Source organism: Microcaecilia unicolor, chromosome 11 (genome assembly GCF_901765095.1).
Source record: "Microcaecilia unicolor chromosome 11, aMicUni1.1, whole genome shotgun sequence".
Taxonomy (NCBI): domain Eukaryota; kingdom Metazoa; phylum Chordata; class Amphibia; order Gymnophiona; family Siphonopidae; genus Microcaecilia; species Microcaecilia unicolor.
In genome coordinates this window covers 99,091,505-99,108,537 of record NC_044041.1, presented here as the reverse complement: position 1 = coordinate 99,108,537, position 17,033 = coordinate 99,091,505, and the positions used below count along the sequence as shown (strand labels likewise).

Genomic DNA, 17,033 nt, shown 5'->3' with positions numbered 1-17,033 from the left:
AAAAGAGGCCTTAAGTGCCATAGAATATCAGCGGATAGCCACAAAGATGCGCTTTAACCAGCCAGGAGCCACCTAGGATTTTTAGGTGGTATGTAAGTTTTTAAACCGCCACCTGAAACTGAACATGGCCAAAACTGAGCTTATTGTCTTTCCCCCCAAGCCCACCTGGCCTCGCCCCCCATTCTCTATTTCAGTAGATGGCACCCTCATCCTCCCTGTCTCATCTGCTCGCAACCTAGGAGTCACCTTTGATTCCTCCCTCTCCTTTTCCGCTAACATCCAGCAGACGGCCAAAACCTGTCGCTTCTTTATCTACAACATTAGCAAAATTCGCCCCTTCCTCTCTGAATACGCTACCAGAACCCTTATCCAAACACTTGTCACCTCTTGCTTGGATTATTGCAATTTGCTTCTCACTGGTCTTCCGCTCAGCCATCTCTCTCCTCTCCAGTCTGTCCAAAATTCTGCGGCACAACTTATTTTCCGCCAAAATCATTTTACCCACACTAGCCCACTCCTCAAGTCACTTCACTGGCTCCCTGTCCGCTTCCGCATTCAGTTCAAACTTCTCTTACTGACCTTTAAATGCATCCATTCTGCAGCCCCCCATTACCTCTCCACTCTCATCTCTCCCTATATTCCTCCCCGAAATCTCCGCTCGCTGGACAAATCTCTCTTGTCGTCTCCCTTCTCCTCCACTGCTAATTCCAGGCTTCGTTTCTTTTCCCTTGCAGCACCTTATGCCTGGAATGGACTTCCTGAGCCTGTACGCCTAGCTCCATCTCTACCTGTTTTCAAATCTATGCTGACAACCCACCTTTTCACCACTGCTTTTGGCTCCTAACCACTACTCAATTCTCCTATCCTTGTTCCTTCTCACCCAGTACTTTCCTCGCCCTTAATTGTCTTGTCTGTCTGTATTTTTAGATTGTAAGCTCTATCGAGCAGGGACTGTCTCTCTGTGTCAGGTGTTCAGCGCTGCATACGTCTGGTAGCGCTATACAAATGTTAATAATAATAATAATAATAATAAAATAAATAAATGACTTTGAATATCAACCCCATGTTTTTAATCTGTCTATTCATGCAGTCTGGTCATATATAATTTCAGGATATAGCAGTTCTCATTATTTAACAGAGGCTCGTGAGTTGTCTCAGGCCTTCTTTGTTCTTATGCTGTCAATTTCTTCTTGTTTCTTTTTTGTAGTGTCACACCCCTCTAGTGTGACTTACAACATGGAGGGCAGTGCCATTTTAACTGAACAAAGATTCCTGAACTCTTGGAGGCTAATTTTATAAAGGATTTTTCACACATAAAGGACTTTCCATGCATGCGAAAGGGCTTTTATAAAATAATACCAGGGGTTATGCATCTGAAAAGTTTGCACAGTGACGAGCAGTCACCTAATTTAATGTGACCCTCATGTAGGAGCATTCTCGGGCGAAGCACGGTGGACTTGCAATTGACACACTTTCTTTATAGAATGCCAGTGTTGTTCAAAGTACTAGATCAAAGCACTTAAGTAAAAGTATAACTAAATGTATATTTTAATACTTAAGTAAAAGTACAGTGAAACACATTAAAAAATGTACTTAAGTAAAAGTAAAAAAAAGTTATTGCCAAATATAATACTTTTTGAGTAAAAGTAAAAGTACCACAGCTACAATGAATGCAGCTATTGTTGACGCTTTTATCCCGACAATTTTATTGGTCTACAATTCAATTCACCTTGATTTTAGTAATACTAAATGTTTGAAAATGATTGTCACTCATGCGAGTGCGCCTGTGAGTTATTAATCCAGCACAACTAAAAGGTTTTCGACAACTGCACTAGCAGAAATTGGATTATTTAGTCTGATAAAAAGTTCCTTCAAATCAGGCCAGGCTGCAACATTACTGATGATTTTTGACTGGGTCTGCAGATTTTGATCAAGGGAATCTCTGACACACTTGAGTTCCATATAGCAAAGAATATTTTATAATCATTGTTGTCTTCGTTAGAAGTAGTGCTGTCTAATTCATCACTTGCATCTTCATCTTTTTGTTACATTTGTACCCTGCACTTTTCCCACTCATGGCAGGCTATGGAGGGTTAAGTGACTTGCCCAGAGTCACAAGGAGCTGCCTGTGCCCGGAATCAAACTCAGTTCCTCAGTTCCCCAGAACCAAAGTCCACCACCCTAACCACTAGGCCACTCCTCCATGCTGTCCAATTTCGAAGAAGGCTTTCACAAAGTTGGAATCTTTGCCTGTTGTAGTTCTAACAATTTTTTGTCTGATGGCAAACTCTTTTAGGATATCTTTGAGAACCGATGCAAGAACGTCAAATGTGTTGAAAACCCTTCAGTCTTAAGGCCAGACAAGAAAACGTCCTCTCTAAAGACACCATCATTTGAATGGTCAGTCACCCCAATGTAAAATTTTCTATGGGATGACCAGCAGTCTGTTGTGATAGACATTTATCTGTTCACCAAGAATTGCAACCAGTTTCCTGCTTCAAATTGACACAGACAACTTGGCTGTTCATATAGAGGGGTATAATCGAACGGGGGCGCCCATCTATAAGGGCAGCCATCTCTAATGATGGCCCCGTAAAGCGGCGTACCCGACCGTATTATCGAAACAAGATGGGCGGCCATCTTTCGTTTCGATAATACGGTCGGGGCCAGCTAAATCTCAACATTTGGGCCGCCCTTAGAGATGGCCGACATTGGTTTTCGCCAATAATGGAAACTAATGGCGGCCATCTCAAACCAGGCCAAATACAAGCCATTTGGTCGTGGGAGGAGCCAGCATTTTTAGTGCCAGGACACCAACCGGGCACCCTAAGGGGTACTGCAGTGGACTTCAGAAATTGCTCCCAGGTGCATAACTCCCTTACCTTGTGTGCTGAGCCCCCCAACCCCCCCCCCCAAAACCCACTCCCCACAACTGTACACCACTACCATAGCCCTTAAAGGGTAATGGGGGGGGCACCTAGATGTGGGTACAGTGGGTTTCGGGTGGGTTTTGGAGGGTTCCCATTTACTACCACAAGTGTAACAGGTGAGGGGTGGGGCTGGATCCGCCTGCCTGAAGTGCACTGCAGTACCCATTAAAACTGCTCCAGGTACCTGCATAGTGCTGTGATGGAGCTGGGTATGACATTTGAGGCTAGCATAGAGGCTGGCAAAAAAAAAAAAAAATTTAATTTTTTTTTGGGTGGGAGGGGGTTGGTGACCACTGGGGGAGTAAGGGGAGGTGATTCCCGATTCCCTCCGGTGGTCATCTGGTCAGTTCGGGCACCTTTTCAAGGCTTGGTCGTGAACAAAAAGGGACCAAGTAAAGTCGGCCAAATGCTTGTCAGGGCCGGCCTTCTGTTTTCCATTATCGGCCAAGGACGGTCATCTCTTAACCACACCCACGTCCCACCTTCGGTACACTGCCGACAAGCCCCCTTGAAATTTGGCCAGCCCTGCGACGAAAAGCACTTGAAGCCGGCCAAAATCGGCTTTCAATTATACCGATTTGGACGGCTTTAGGAGAAGGCCGGCCATCTCCCGATTTGTGTCGGAAGATGGCCACCCTTCTCCTTCAAAAATAAGCAAGAAAGGCTATACTCACTGAACAGCAAAATTCAAGATGAGATGATCTACAGTTTGTGTGATGAGGTTTGCAATAGTAAAACCCTGTTCCCAGTTTTGCTGTTTCATTTGGTTTACTGAAGATTCGTCATTTACATCTCGCTTCCGCTTATACATTTTACTTTTAACTGCAAGCATCAGATGTAACTGAGTAAGGGGCTCTTTTACCAAGCTGCGTTAAAAAGGGCTCTATGCTAGCGGTGGCAGCTGTTTTTGCTGCACGCCAGGGCCCCTTTTACTGCAACGGGTAAAAGGGCCAAAAATTGAAATGGCCATGTAGTAAGTTTGCACTTGCTGGTTGGCCACTTCAGGGGGAGCACTTAGTGCCACCCATTGAGGTGACAGAAAGGTGTCCCATGCTAACCTGGTGCTAACCGGGCAGCGAACGGCACTGCCTGATTACCGCGGGGTAACTACTGCAGTAAAAAATATGGAACAATTTTCTATAGTGCTGGAAATGGCATGCAGTGGGGGGCAGAATTACCGCCGGCACCCATGTTGGGTTGGCGATAGTTCTGGGTTGCCATATGGCAGACCTTTAGTAAATGGGCACCTAAATGTCGTAAAACCTGGTGAAATTATTATTTCAGTAAAAGTAATAGTAACAAATGTTATCCTGTACTTCTTTGCAAGTAAAAGTGAGAAAACCTTTACTTAAGTACAGTAACTAGTTACATTTACGTAGTTACTATACACTGTACAATGGCAGTGGAGGAGTGGCCTAGTGGTTAGAACACTGGTCTTGCAATACTGAAGTGGCTGGTTCCAGGGGCGTAGCCACGGGTGGGCCCGGGTGGGCCTGGGCCCACCCAATTTGAGGTCAGGCCCGCCCAGCAGCAGAGCGATTCCGGTGGCTCCCTTCCCCGTGGCGTGCAGCAGCTTTCACGGTTCACCCCATCTTCCCTCACCCTCCTTGCAGGCCCGCCGAACAGCGATTCCGGTCGCAGGTTCAGCTTCGGCTCGCACACGCTGCCTGCCCGCTGCCGCTCAACAATCTCCTTGCAGCTCCTAAGTGGCAGCGCGAACCCGGAAGCCAGAGACTTCCGGGTTCGCGCTGCCACTTAGGAGCTGCAACGAGATTGAGCGGCAGCGGGCAGGCAGCATGTGCAAGCCAAAGCTGAGCCTGCTGCGACCGGAATCGCTGCTGGGCGGGCTGAGGGGGAAGTAAACGGCTCGTCGCCATCATCAGACTGAGACTCTTGGGGAAAGCAAATAGCTGCAGGCAACAGCAAAAGTGTGAGTCACACTACAAGCAGGGAGTCCATGCTTGCAGAATTAACAAGAAGAGAGCCCAGAATAGTCTAGAAGATGTGAGCAATATGGCCACAGGGGAGTATAGGCTGCCTGTTGATCAAGAGGAGAGACTGGGAGCGCTGTCTAGAGGAAGAAAGGGAAGAGGGGATAACAAATCTCACCAAACACTCAAACCCTCCCTCTAGCAATGTTGAATCACTACTCTCCCCATATTCACTCACACTGTCCAGTACATTCAGCTTTTCCTATACTCACCCAATCCCCTGTCATTCAATCATATCCATTAACTCACTCATCTCTCTGTCACTTAGAATTCCCATCCATTCACTCAGTCTTCTTGCCACTTTTAGCCCACCCATCCACTCATAATCCCCCATTCACTTACTCAGCCACCCTCTGCAAATCAAATCCCTAGTGTCTACTGACTCACTTGTCATCTCTCCATTAATTTACTCATTCACTCCCAGTATGCGCACTCACTCGGCCCTCTTAGTTTTTAAAAACATTTTTGCTTTGTTTAGCTCTTTTCCTTTTTGTAGCGGCTACTTGCAGCAGTGGCCAAGAAACGAAGATTGGAGGGAGGGGCGGGAGGCAGGAAGTAAGAGAGAGAGAGTGGGGACTCGGGAGAGAAGGAGGGGAGATGGAGAAGGGCTGGAGAAAGAGAGAAGCTACTGGTGATAAGGATGGGGAGAAAGGGGGGGATCCTGGCAGAGATCAGAAAGAGGGAAGAAGCTGGAAGGAAGGGTAGGGAGAGAAACAGAAGACACATTGAAGGATGGGGAGAAAAAGGGGGGAAATGATGAATGTAAAAGGGTAGAGAGAGAGAGACACTGAATAGAAGAATCGGGAGAGGGGGTAGACGGATGGAAGGATGGGGAGAGAAAGAGGGAAAACAGATGGAAGGATGGGGAGAGAAAGGGAAAACGGAAGGATGGGGAGAGAAAGAGGGAAAACAGATGGAAGGATAGGGAGAGAAAGACATTGGATGGAAGGATGGGGAGAGAAAGAGGGGAGATGGATGAAAGGATGCAGAGAGAAAGGGAAGAGACTGGAAGGATGTGGAGAGAGAAGGGACACTGAACAGAAAAGGATAGAGAGCTAGAGAGACACTGGATAGAAGGAGGGGGGAGAGAGACATTAGATAGAAGGATCAGGAGAGAGGAAGATGGGTGGAAGGATGGGAAGACGCAGGATGGAAGGGTAGGGAGGGAGAAAGAAAGAAAGAGGAGACACTGGATGGAAGGGGAGAGAAAGAGGGGAGCTGCTGGATGGACAAGGGGAGTAGTGAAAGACTGGAGAATAAGAGGAAAGGGCATGGGGAGAACAAGGGTGAGAAAAAAAATGAAAAGCCATAGGTAGATGAAGTAAAAAGAAGGAAATTAAAGAATGGATAGTAAGAATGAATTAAATCTGAACAGAGAGAGAGAGAGAGGCAGAAAAATATTGAAGAAAGCAAAGAAAAAGGAGAGAAAAATGACAAGTGGCCAGGAAACCCCAGCAGAAGAGTTAAGCAAAAATGAAGGAAAGCAGAATCTAGAGACTGGGAGCAACACAATGAGAAAAAGTAAATGGCCATACAACAAAGGTAAAATAATTTTATTTTTAATTTAGGATAAAGTAATATGGTACCTGTGTTAATAAAGTTTCAGAGACCAATACTTCCTTCCTCAGGTCAGGAGAGGATATCATAGCAGCATTATACTGACCTGAGGCAAGAGGTTTTGGCCTCTGAAAGCTCACTGAAAAGGATTAGGCTATTAAATAAATTGTCTGAAATCTGATGCACTGAAGAGCAGCACTTTACCCTTGTGTGACAAATGCATCTGATTAGTGTGACTAAAGGTTGCTGGGGGAGGCGGGTAGAGAGAAAAATTTGTGCCCACCCACTTTAGGTTCAGGCCCATCCAAAATTGGCAGTCTGGCTACGCCACTGGCTGGTTCAAATCCCACTGCTGCTCCTTGTAATCTTGGGCAAGTCACTTAACCATCCATTGCCTCAGGTACAAGCTTAGATTGTGAGCCCTCCTGGGACAGAGAAATATCCAGTGTACCTGCATGTAACTCATCTTGAGCTACTACTGAAAAAGGTGTGAGTAAAAATCTAAATAAAAAATGCCCACATTTGCATGCACTATATGTTCAAGTACCTGCATATAATAAAAAATATAAACCACTGTGGTTATACTATAAACATCAAATCCATGACCCTTTAACCTTTAAGTAAACATCCATAGGTTCAATCTAGTTGCAATGGCTGACGCTTTACTCCTAATACTTTATAAAGACACAGCGATGTCTTTGAAACTCGCTGTTATAATTTCCATATGTCATACACTTATGGCAACCCCCTTTAAAAACCAAGGTTGCTGCTGCACCTAACCCAGATCAGTCCTTATCAGGAAGAGGCAGTCCTGTTTTTGTTCCCCCACCCTTCCACTCCCTCCACCCCTACCCTCAGCCTTGTTTACTGCTACAGGCCAAAGAGACAGCGGGGCAAAGCTCAGAACGACACAGTCTTTCAGAGGTGAGCTGCGTCTGGTGAGCAAAAAATCTAAAAAAAGGATTTTTAAATACAGCAGTAAGTGTCCTCAGAATCTGTACTAAATCAACTTACATCTTTCAGCTAATAAGGTATTCTGACACTTCAGTGGATGGCTATATCATGCAGTCAAAATATTAGTCAGTGAGGTGCTGTGCAGGAGCAGAAATGTGCCTTGTCTCTTACGGAGAGGTACCTGCATTGTGGTTGTAGGTCCTTCCAATTTTCCAGAGCCACATCACAGACTGATGGAAGCAAATACAGTGGGATGCATACAGCAGGATGCAGATACCTGACACAGCATGGTGTGGTGGTGCCTGTGGTTAGGGAGGTGACACTGTGTCTCTAAACCTAGCAAAGTCTTCTGGTGGTGGCAGTGCAATTCCAACCCTCTGGTGTTGTTAGAATCGGGTTTCCTGTTGCTATTCCTTTATTACAAATCTCTTGGCCTTCATAGTACTACTTTGCCTTAACAAGTCACATGCATGTCTGAAAACTGGCCTTTCCCATCTTTCTCCAACACACCAGTTTTTCCCCAGTATTTAATCTTTTTCTATGTGGAAGTTGAGGCGTATCAGACAATTCCTCACTAAAGAGCTCTTTCGTACCTCATCCATTGGTTGGTGCAATCGCATTTTGACTATTGCAGTGGAATTTATGCAGGATGCCATGGTTACATTCTAAAAAAAACTCCAGACCGCTCAAAACACTGCTGCAAGGCTAATCTTGGGCAAATCGCGTTTTGACCATGCTCGCCCTCTGCGTTTTCTTCTGCACTGGCTTCCCATTAAAGACCGTATTTCCTTTAAAATCTGTTCATTGACTCATAAGATAATAAATGGGGAAGCCCCTGCTTATATGGAAGATTTGATAGATCTGCCCACCAGAAATGCTTCAGTGTCTGCACGATCCTACCTTAATTTACACTATCCAAGCTGCAAGCATGTTAAATATGAATTACACTTCACCTCAACCTTCTCCTACGTCAGCACGAAATCTTGGAATGTTCTACCCAGACATCTCTTCAAGAAAATTTTAAAGACATTTTTATTCGAGATAGCTTATCCCACTGTCAATACAAAGCCCTAACTTTCCTCCTATCGCCTGTACCCGCCTCACCCCGATTACGTCAACCTTGCCATGCTCCCTTGTCTTTTCCTCATGATCTTGCTCTCCCCTTGATCTGTACCCTCCCTGAACTGTACCCTTTTGTAAAATTTTGTAACATTGTAAGCCACATTGAGCCCGCTCTTGTGGGATAATACGGGGTATAAATGTACCGAAATAAATAAATAAAACAGCATGTATGAATGGTGTGTTATTTTGCTGACAGAGAACTAGAGGGAAACCTCCTGGAAGATTAACTTTCAGTACCTCTGTTGGAAGTAGCTGACTTCTGCCCCTTCCCGGAGGACAGTGCATCACTTCCACATTGAACGCAAGCTCCGTTGGCCTTACCTAGCGGGAAAAGAGGGCTGATCATCTGTAATGCAAAGCTGTGACTATTCCGATGGCCTATAAACAGCCTTTTTGAAAAACTAATCAAAGCTCTGAACAGCTGAATCTGGGAAACTGTATCTACCTCTCAAGGAGGAGGATACCTTGATTTTCAGTGGATCCTCCTTGTTATCTGATGGTGTACAATAAGGGGGTTACTTCCAAGCACATCTTGTTGCTCTGATGTTGTGAGCTTTGATCTAGATCAGAAGCACAGTTCTTTCAGCCTCAGAGATGGTGGTTTTCATATCTCTATTTTTTTTTCAGTTGTTATCACAGTGTTCTCCAGGTCAGTGCCTGACGAGAATATGCAAGACAAGTGCCACCTGCTCAGAAAAGTGGCTTGTGGCTCCTCCTGCTCACTTCCTGTGTGGCAATCAGATAAGGACAGAACATCTCATTTAGCCCTATTTAGAAGCTATTTGATCAGTTCCAGGTTCAACCTTTTGGAAAAAACAGACAATATTTGAGTTTGTCTCAGTTCTTTCCTTTTCATTAACCCATTGTTGGTGGAGAGCTCTCCCAACTATTCCTGGTCCAGAAGGCAACTACTAAAATGGAATGTGGTCTTTGTCATAAACCATATGGAGACAATGGGGATAAATTTAAAGATCTCAATATGTATATTTTGATAGAAAAGTGGGAAAGGGAAGACATGATAGAAATTTTTAAATAACTTTGTGGCATAAATGCATAGGAGGCGAGTCTCTTTCAATTGAAAGAGGCTCTGAAATGAGGGGGCATAGGATGAAGGTGAAAGGGGATAGACTCAGGAACAATCGAAGTAAATGTTTCTGTTTGGAAAGAGTGGTGGATATATGGAACCGACAAGGAGTGTATCTGAATTCAAGAAAGTATGGGACAAGTACAGAGGATCTCCAAGGGAGAGAAAGGGATTTAGAGCTTGGTAGTGGGTTTAGGTGGGCAGACTTCAAAGGCCATATGCTCTTTATTTGCTGTCATGTTTCTATGAGTTGTCTAAATGTTCAGTTTGCATTCAGGATAGAGAGCAGTGTGTCAATTACAAATCTTAAAGAGGATGGGGAGTCAGCTCCAAGGGTGTAAGGAGTTAGCCACAAACTGAAATTTCCTTAACTGCTTTCTGGAAACAAGTGGAAGCTAGCCCTGCTAATGCTTGAGCAGACTTCCATGGACATCATGAACAGAAACTGAGAATGGTTAAGGATGTGGTTACTAATCTTGTTGATAACATTTTTATAAGGAAAAAAGCTTCAGATCAATAGAAACTGTGTTGACATGAAGAGAAGTTTGAGGTCTGTGAAGTTTCCAGCTGTGGATGACTTTTCACCATCTGAGTGCTGTGAAAAATATGAACTGAAAATCTTTGCAGATTCCTAAAGAACATCTTCCTCCAATTGGGAAGGCTTATTTTCCTCCAGATATTGCTATTTACGTAGTCCTACTTGCCTAGTTAGGTATGCAGACACAGGCATCCCCAGGGCCTGCATAACTTCTGAGATCACCCCATTTCCACCCCAAGACTGTTTATTTTATTTATTTATTTGTTTGTTTGTTACATTTGTATCCCACATTTTCCCACCTATTTGCAGGCTCAATGTGGCTTACATAGTACTGGAGAGGCGTTCGCCGACTTCGGTATGAACAATTACAAAGGGTGTTCTGGCACTGTTGATATTCAGGGGCACTTCCAAGTAAATTACCAGTGAATACTGGTGACCAGCCAGTTCACCATGATTTAAGCAAGCAGGAGCTTTTCTTGACTGCTTAAACCTCCTTGAATTTGCTACGCCTGTCTTTCCAAAACTTCGGTGGTACAGTATATTCCTTGGGGTTAAAATTTTCCTACAGCCCAATGTTGCAAGGTCTGTTCAGATTAAAACCATAAAATTATACAGCTTTGTCACCCTCTTATCAGCCATCCATCTCTCCGTCTCTCACCCACCCAACTCACCCTGTTTCTCGCCTAACCCACCCCACCCTCATCCTGTGAGACTGTCATTGGAATGCTTTTGAGTTTTGCTTATATATTCTGATATTTGTTAAAATTTGCTCATTTCTGATCTGAAGAAAGAAGGATTATCTTCAAAAGCTAATCAAAAATGTATTAAGTTAGTCCAATAAAAAAGGTATCATCTTATTTTCTTTTCTATGTTTTTGTTTTATTTCTATTTATTACCTTTAAAAGTGGACCAACGTGGCTACCACACCACTTTACTCAAGAATAAAAGAAGACATTCTTTGAATTTAAGGGAGGAGATCATTAGTTTAGTGGTCTTTTTATTAAACTGTGTTACCTGTTAACACACGGTTTACTACGCTATAACAACTAACGCAAGGAAGTGTTAGCCTGTTTTGTGGTAAAAAAAAATCCCATTAGTACATGATAAGTAGTGTTTTAAAGGAGTTTTTGTTTAGGAAGCATTATTTAGTAGGGCATGGGTGGAGAATGGACATGGAGTACTCCTTGCAGTTAATGTGTTGACGTTACCACATGCTAATTGATTATGGCACTATAACACTAAGGCACTTACCATCTCCTAAAAAGGAAGCACTGACTCCCAGATTCTATATAGCGTGCCTAGAGATCCGCGCTGAAACCCAAGTGTGTTCTATAACAAAGCGCGTAACTTAATTGGCTTATCAAGCCAATCAGCATTTTTAACAGCTCTTAAGCAATAATGAGCACTATTTATTTATTTATTTTTATTTATTTTTAGATCATTTATACCCCGCCTTTTGCCACAGAATGCAGCCCCAAAGTGGCTTACAATGAACTAATTGGCAATAATTAGAATTTATACACACAACTCGCTAAGCGAATTCTTTAATAAACTGCACCTAAATTCTAATGCATACAGTTCAAAAGGAGCATGGCTAAGGGTGGGGAAATGGACATTCGGTGGGCATTCCCAAATTTACATGCGTTGTTATAGAATATGGCCCAGTGCTTTTAAATCTATGTGCAGGATTTACGCCACATTTTTGTTGGTATAAATGAATGTGTGTAGTTTTACCCACTAAATCTAGGTGCCGTTTATAGAACATGCTTAGGTAGAAATGTTTACCTCAAGGATTTTTTAGGAGCCTTATACAGAATGTGGCCCTAAGTGCCTCTGTGGTAACAACCCACTGGTGCAACACATTGGCAGTAATTTTAATACATGGGCAGAATGTGAAAATGCTGGGAAAGTCTCTTCTTCTGCTACTTAGTTTTGGGCTTGTCACACATTAAAATTCTGTGCAAGCCCAAAACTTTACATACATTAGTTAAAGAGCCCCTTAAGTCGTTCAGCAAAAATTCATGTATATATATTTGGGAAGTTCTCTGCTATCCTTTCTAATTTGCTTTTTTTAATTTACTTTTTAGTTTTTATTTTTTGCTTTCATCTGCTTATGCAGGGATTTTTTCTTTTTGGTGTATTGTCCTTCCCCCGCTTCCATTTTAAGGGGCATTTCCAATATGAAGTCTAAATCCGACTTTGGACATTTTGCTGAAAACATCCAAAAATCAAGTAGTGAAAATTACCATTTTCAAACCAGAAAAATGTCTATCTTTTTTTCTTTGAAAATGACCGTTTCCTAGATGTTATTGTGCTTAGTACGTCTATCTCTTTGGACCATTATAAAAAAAAAGTCCAAGTGAAAAACGCACAAAATCAAGCCATTGGGACATAGGAGGAGCCAGCTTTCCTAGCAGACTTCACATAAAAGGTTCTACGTACACATCTCACTATTACACTCTTATATTGTATGGTGAGCCATTCAAAACCCACCAAAATCCTACTGTACCCAACTATACACCACTACAATAGCTCTTATGGCTGCAGATGTCACCTACTGTATATGTGGGTACAGTAGGTTGGGGGGGGGGGGGGCTGACACTTTCCACCACAAGTATAATAGAGTGGATTATGGGCCTGGATCACCTTCTCTACAATACACTGTACTAACCACTAGGGTCTTCCAGGAACCTGCTTGCTGCTCTAATAGGTCTGGCCATAACATCTGAAGCTGTCATAGAGGCTGGATGTACTGTTTCATTTACATCTTTGCAGGTGGGAGGGGGTCAGTGACCATTGAAGGTGTAAGGGGGTGTCATTCCTTTATTCCTGCAGTGGTCATCTGGTCATTTAGGGCACTTTTTTGTGTCTTATTCGTTAACAAAACAGGTGTAGACCAAAATGTCAAACTTATAACCCTGTATGTTTTGTTGTGTTATATTATGGCAGAAAAACATTCAAGTGTTAGGAATGCCCAGATCCCACCCTTAATATGCCCCTGACACATTCCTTTGTGATTTGAATGCACTTCTAATGGACTTCATATAAAAACGTCTAAACATTGTTTTTGAAAATACCAATTTGGATGTTATTATGAGAAAAACATCCAAATGCAGCCCCATTGTGGTCTAATTCTATAGCAGACAAGGCTATGCTGTATTTTTCTTACCTGCTTTACTGTGGCATTTTACCTTATCCACTCTGTCTTTTTAAGATTTCCGCAATATCTTGATTCATTTAAAATCAAAGGAGCAGGCTGAACACAGAAATAATAAAGACAAAGACACTGAAAACTATTACACTGGCTGCTTCTTGCTGAAAAACTAAGGGGCCCTTTTACTAAGCCACGTAAGCGCCTACATGTGCCCAATATGCATTGATTTTAAGTTACCGCCTGGCTACCACATGGCCCTTGCAGTAATTTCATTTTTTGCGCACGTCCGATATGCGCACCGGAAAATATTTTTATTTTCTGGCGTGCAGGCGGTAAGCGGGCAGTAATCGGCATTTTACGCACGTAGACCATTACCACCCGATTACCGCATGAGACCTTACCGCTAGGTCAATGGCTGGCAGTAAGGTCTCAGACCCAAAATGGACGCGCACCAATTTTCATTTTGCTGCATGTCAATTTTCGGTACAAATTTTAAAAAGGCATTTTTTACAGGTGCGCTAAAAAATGATTCTGCGCGTGCCCAAAACACGTGTCTACACTACTGCAATCCACTTTTCAGTGCACCTTTCTTTGTAAAATGGCCCCTAAACATTTCTGTTCACTGCTTTAGTAAAAGTCCGAGCTGTCTGAGAGACACACCCAACTGCATATGTCTGAAGTTATTGAGAATACATTCAGAGACAGAATTTGCATGTATGACACAGAGAAATTTATCCAGCTCTATCGTGGGTTCACAGTACCTGTAGGTGGACCCTCATTACAAAACTGATAAGACCATTCCTCCCCCTCTGCCCCTCTGCCCCTCTTCCCCCATACCAACAGCAAAGTAATATGGTTGCTATGTCAGTGTGCTTGAATGCATAGAAATAATTTAGATAGGCTGGCTACCACAGGCAGATTTAGGACCTGGTATTCTACCGATGCAGAATACCTGGGTCTTCTGTGGGCCCTGGAAGTTTTTTGGGTACTGTTGATATTCAGTGCTGGTACTCAGCTATCTGGGAGAGTTAGGACTGCATTTTATTCTTACTCACTCGGCACTGGCAACTAAATATCAGTGGTGCCTGAATAATTTTCAGGCCTGCCCAGACTCTGTCACTGGACTGCCCTGGCACTAACAGGTTAGCCCTGAGGTGGTCTGTGCTAATATTCACTGGCACTCTCTCTGGTCAGCGCTGAATATTGACCCCCATAGGTTGATAAATACAAATAAAAAATAAAACAAAAAATACAGTAATACTTTTATTTTGGACTACCTTCATAGATTTCAAAGATGTTGAAGTCAGTACATTCAAAATTTCCTGGGTATTTTACAAAAGGCTTGCAGAATGAGGAACTTTTTGTAAAATACGGATAAGGATGTGCTGGAGCATATGTATTTGGTAGCATGTACAGCAAAAGCAGACATTTTATCATGCAAAAAAAAAAAAGTGGCTGCTTCACTCAGGATGTTACATGTCAAAAAAAATACCTTGAAAAGCTAAAACTTTGAGGTTTAGAATTAGACTCTTAATTGACTCCTTTTCCATGTTGAGTTTGTTGAAATCCAACACTTAGACACATAAGTTGTCAAATCAACACTTACACATATGAATGAGTCTAATTCTAAACCTCAAAGTTTTAGCTTTTCAAGGTATTTTTTTTAAGGCCAGAGAGACAATCACAACTACCCCTTAACTCACTCCTCAGAACCCCAGTTCCAGATGAGCAGTTACTTCGCATTTAAGGGTGATTCAGAGAAGGTGTAAATGTTTATGGGTAAAATTTTTAAACACACATGAATTCCCCTTGTAAAAGGAAAGTACACATGTATTTTTAAAGACCACCCATATCATTCTCAGAACACTTCCCACTGAAATCTGTGTGTGTTGCAGATTTACGTGACGTGTATGCAGAGGGTTGTCTAAAATCACTAGTTACATATATACAGGTGTAAATTAGGGGTCTGATATTTAGCCGGTGGAGGTAAGCTACTTCTAACTAGAGAATGACACGGGGACAAAGTTTGTCCCCATCTCCATCCCAACCCTGTAGGTTCTGTCTCTGTCCCCACCCCTTCCCCTCAGGTTCTGTCTCCATTCCCACAGGCCTTGTCTCCGTCCCCGCAGGTTCTGTCCCTGTCCATGCCCCATACCCGTGGGCTCTGTCCTCATCTGCAGAAGTCTCAAACACTTATGATTTTATATTTAAATCTTTTTTATTAAAATATAAAAAGGAACAATATGCTGTGCAATTGTTGTATATAAAATACAAACAGAAAACAATAATAAAAACGAGCAGCTATAACCCCCCCCCCCCCCCCCACCATCCTCTACCCTTCCAACCCCAACACTAGCTGACTTCTATTACCCTAAGGAATCCTAATCCACTCTGTTAAAATGTCCGGGGATACAAAATACAACCTGTTGTGTATGGACTGTGAAGCACTGTTACGATTTTTTAATCTGTGGATGAATAAGAAGTCATCAACAATCTCAGGATTCAGTCTAGCTCTCCTGCAATAGAAGATGTCTTCTTAGAACATATGCTGGTAGCAGGATGTACAAGATCCCTCATGCAAATTTTGCTAGTTGTGGCCAGCATGTTTGCTTGTTTTTCCAAAAAAATCAAAATATTGTCGTCTGCATCACTCAAACATAAATAACAGGCTTCAAAGTAGAAAAATGACACTGGGACAAAGTTTGTCCCTGTCCCCATGGGCTCTGCCCCCATCCCCGCCCTGTCGCCATGGGATCTGTCCCTATCCCTGCCCCGTCCCGGAGGGTCTGTCCCCACCCCATCCCCATGGGCAGTATCCTCACCCCATCTCCGTGGGCTCTGTCCCAGTCCCCATCCCGCGGTTACCGTGGGTCCCTGTCCCTATGTCATTTTCTACTTTCAGACACAAAAGAATGATGGTGTCCCACAAAAAGTCACAGGAACAAGAAAGGAGTGGGAACAGAATTTGTCTCTTCAAAAAACAGACCAAAGGTGTCCTACGAAGATATGAACTATTTATTAAGGGGTGACTCAACATGGTACCATGTTTCAGCACTAAAAAGTGCCTTCTTCAGGAGTCTTGGTAAACATGTCAAACAATCCCTATAAATGATATCTTCAGAATTAAAACTATAAAAAGTTGTGGTCTTAAAAAAGACGTGAAGAACTACAAGAAACATAGCAATTGGATGATTTACCAAGACTCCTGAAGAAGGCACTTTTTAGTGCCGAAACATGGTAATGTGTTGAGTCATCCCTTAATAAATAGTTCATATCTACGTTGGACGCCTTTGGTCTGTTTTTTGAAGAGCCAGATTCTCCCTCATTCTCTGCTTCCAGCCATGGGCTGAACTCACCCTGGATATTCAATGCAGGGCTCATGGCACTGAATATCTGAGTTGTCCGTCGACTGGAAAGTTAACCAAGCACTGGCTGATGGTGTCTGGTTAAGTCAGTTCATTAAGGACACCTTTTACAAAGCGACAGTATCCGTCCCGCTGCTTTTGCCATGCACCAATCTGGCACTACCGGGAACCCGCTTAACAAAAGACTATCTCTACTTCAAGAAGCAGGTGAAAGCTTGGCTCTTCAACCAGGCCTTTAATGGAAGAAGTAACTCACTTGTTAGTCTCACACACACAAGGAGTGACACAGGCTGCACATACTACAGCAGGACATGTTTATCCACTCCTACCCTAGCTGG

At 43.1% G+C, this 17,033-nt stretch overlaps 1 protein-coding gene across 1 annotated transcript in view; it reads left to right on the top strand.

Annotated features, from left to right (window-relative positions):
- The first annotated feature begins 7,339 nt into the window (after window positions 1–7,339).
- LOC115480243 (nuclear factor interleukin-3-regulated protein-like) overlaps window positions 7,340–17,033 on the top strand; it is a 74,490-nt gene continuing 64,796 nt past the window's right edge. Inside the window, exon 1 of the mRNA XM_030218776.1 lies at window positions 7,340–7,402. The gene's annotated coding sequence lies outside the window, so the exon portion shown is untranslated. The remainder of the gene's footprint in view (window positions 7,403–17,033) is intronic.